This window comes from Desmodus rotundus, chromosome 11, assembly GCF_022682495.2.
Source record: "Desmodus rotundus isolate HL8 chromosome 11, HLdesRot8A.1, whole genome shotgun sequence".
NCBI lineage: Eukaryota > Metazoa > Chordata > Mammalia > Chiroptera > Phyllostomidae > Desmodus > Desmodus rotundus.
In genome coordinates this window covers 67,649,665-67,652,321 of record NC_071397.1, presented here as the reverse complement: position 1 = coordinate 67,652,321, position 2,657 = coordinate 67,649,665, and the positions used below count along the sequence as shown (strand labels likewise).

Sequence of the window (2,657 nt, the reverse complement as noted above, 5' to 3'; positions counted from 1 at the left end):
GGGATGTGGAGGGATAATATATGGGGTATAACAGAACTGTATATATGTTCTATGTGGCTTCTGCAGAGATTGGCCTGAATTCCCACCTGGAATGAATGGAGTGGTGGGATAAGGTCATTGGGGGATGTTCGTGGGTTTTGTGGTATATGTGGCAGTGTCCCTGGGGTTGGGGAATTTAAGAATGAGAAAGCAAATACAACAGGATAAACAAAGAATGGAATGATCAAGATTAATGGGAGCTCTAACTGGATCCACTTTGCCATTGTTCCCTCTCTCCCAGGCCCTCAATAATCACATGAGACTTCAAGAATGCACCACCCAGATATGATTATGATATACCACACAGAATTCATTTGTTAAATATCACCCCTCCCCTGCCCTCTGCCTCCAGCATACCCCCTAGTACAGTCAGGGAAGACCTAACTATTGGGAGGAATCCCTAACACTTTTCCAGGGTAGAATTCCTACTAGTCCAGAAAAGGTCCTTCTCTTAAGGGTTTGGGGAAACTAGACAAAGCAATCTTATTAGCATTGGCAAGGCTTGTTCAGAGCGAATTCAGCTCCAGCAGCTGCATGGTTGAATGCAGGAGGGGTTCCACCAATTGCCCCTATTCCTTCCATTGTAGCAGCTTGGCAGAAGCTTTTGGTAGTTGGTGGGGTCAATCCCAGGGTTGCATCTGGCATCATAGTGGCAGGTCCTGGAGGAGCTGGGGTATCAGCAGGCCCAGGAGCAGGGACCATGGCCCCTCTGTTATTTATGTCCATAGCACCTCACATAGCCATCTGGCCTATCTGTATCTCCTGCTCTCTCACATCAGGGAAGTTTTCCTTGAAGCCTTCCTGCTGTTGCAACATCATTTCTTCCTGTATTGCTGCATCATTTCTTCCTGCTGTCCCTGCATCTTTTCCTCATGGCACCTGTGCTCCTTTTCCTGCTTGAGCTCCAGTTGCTTTCGTTTTTGTACTTTTTGGTTGTGCAGCTCTTCCATCCTCCACAGTTGTTCTTAACACTTCATCACATCCTGCCTCATTAGCGTGACCTTGTGTTCAGGGTGAGCAGGCTCCATCTCCAACTCCAGTTTCTCACGAGCTTCCTTGATGTTGCGGTCCATTTGGTCCTGCCGCTGGTTCTGCATCTCAGTGAGTGCCTTCTGGCGCTCTTATACTCAAAGGAGCCAGGCTGAGCAAATATAGGTGGCTGCTCCCACTCCTTGTGAAATTGCTGGTTCGTTATAACCAGCTTCTCTGGAAGTCCCTCTTCAACATCTAACAGTCCATGGGCTCCACAGCCACAGGCAGAGGAAATGTAGTTAGCAGGAAGGAGGCCTCACTGCATCTGTCCAGTGCTTTCCGAGCAGCTGGCTTCCCGGAGAATTCAACAGTGCCTTTTCCTAAGGGCCTTGCTCGATCATCCACGATGATCAGCCCTCTCAACCTGGCAGAACACAGAAAAGGCTTCCTCCAGCAGTTCACTGGACACATACTGAGGAAGGTTTCAAAGTGTAAGGCCTGCACTATGGCAGGCAAAGCACACATGCAGCTGCTTTCCACGGAGTGGCATTTTGTCCAGCTCCACTCTAGCAATATCCGCTAAGGTTCTTATTTCCAAGCGAATAAAGCCAAAGCCCTTATCCTTATGAATGAAGACTTCGCTTCTTCACTTGCCTTCCCATATTTCTCAGTTTCCTCATTTCCTCCTCAGTGAAGTCAGGAGGAAGATTGTCCACAAAGAGCCCACTACGTTGGGTGAAGGTTTTCTCTCCTGGTCTCTTAAAATTCTTCAGGTCAACAGTGAAGCCTTCATTTTGTCTGCTGGCTTGTTGCCCTTTTGCAGGTATTGGTGGTGGCGGTGGCTGCTGCTGCTCTTGCTGCTGCTGCTGCTGCTGCTGTTGCTGCTGCCTCTGGTGCTGCTGGTGGTGATGTCGATGATGCTTCCTTGGAGCATGGTTTTGCTTCTCCAAGTTAAAAGTTTTATTGCTCTGCATTTTTAAACCCTTCTACCATCTGTTCTCTCCTCAGAGTAACAGAGATGCTACACAGCCTCTACCATCCCAGGAAAAGAGGCAAGACTCTGTTTTGAAGGTAATTTGCAAAGTTTGGACACAACCTCACATGCTTATTCTTAAAATATGAACCATTAGTTTTACTATTGTCTTGTAAATTTCAACTAATTATGCCTCCATTCCATTCCTTCCTTCAGTCTCCCAGTCTAATTTCTTCATTCTTCAATTTTGGTTGTGCCATGTTAATTTTTTTCTTTCCTTTTCCCCCTCCTTATTGTGTGTAGGATGACAGAGAAGTAATGGGAAACAGAGAACAAAGAGGAGAAAAAAAGAAAAGGAAATGTCAGAAAATGGCTGAGAAGATTGAGACAGTTGAAAGAGAGAAAGGGAAAGGGAGGGAGAGAGAGAGAATCCAGTTGGTAGAATTTAGGAGACTAAGTTGATGGCTCTAGTCTCCGTGTGGGCAGAAAACCCATTTTCCATAATTACAAATCAGTGTAAAAGGTAAATTCATATGGAGAAAATCCAGGAAAAGGATTTTCTAGCAAGCTACAGACACATTTCACCTGGACAATGCTCAGGGCCAGGAAAAGACTGTGCACTTGGAAATGGGGTGAATGGCAGGTACTAATGTTACTTTAAAGGAAGAATCAG

At 46.1% G+C, this 2,657-nt stretch overlaps 1 pseudogene; it reads right to left on the bottom strand.

Moving 5' to 3' along the window:
• Nucleotides 1–525: 525 nt before the first annotated feature.
• Nucleotides 526–1,985, bottom strand: LOC112297234 (non-POU domain-containing octamer-binding protein pseudogene; annotated as a pseudogene).
• Nucleotides 1,986–2,657: the final 672 nt, after the last annotated feature.